The following is a 510-nucleotide window of genomic DNA, read 5'->3' as shown; positions in this document are numbered from 1 at the left end:
TTTTTTCTTGAGACAGAGTTTCACTCTGTCGCCCCAGGCTAGAGTGCGGTGGTGTGATCATGACTCACTCCAGCTTTGACCTTCCTGAGATCAGGTGATCCTCCCACTTCAGCCTCCTGGGTAGCGGGGACTAAAGGTGCACACCACCATGCCCAGCTAATTTTTTGTGTTTTTTGTAGAAATAGGGTTTTGCGTTGTTGCCCAGGCTAGTCTCAAACTCCTTAAGCAATCCACCTGCCTCAGCCCCCAAAGTGTTGGGATTACAGGCATAAGCCATCATGCCTGGCCATAAAATATTTTTCCTATCCTTTTACTTCCAGTGTTTTTATGTTCTTATATCTGAAGTGAGTCTCTGATAGGCAACATATAGATTAACCTTTTTAAACCAATCTGAAAATCCATTTATTAATAGGAGAGTTTAATCTATTTACATTTAATGAGGTTACTGACAAATCATTTGCTTCTGCTGTTTAACTATTTGTTTTCTGTATGTCTTATATTTATTTTCTT

The sequence above is a fragment of the Mandrillus leucophaeus genome, unplaced genomic scaffold, assembly GCF_000951045.1.
Source record: "Mandrillus leucophaeus isolate KB7577 unplaced genomic scaffold, Mleu.le_1.0 Scaffold22, whole genome shotgun sequence".
Taxonomy (NCBI): domain Eukaryota; kingdom Metazoa; phylum Chordata; class Mammalia; order Primates; family Cercopithecidae; genus Mandrillus; species Mandrillus leucophaeus.
This window is presented reverse-complemented; position numbering follows the sequence as displayed.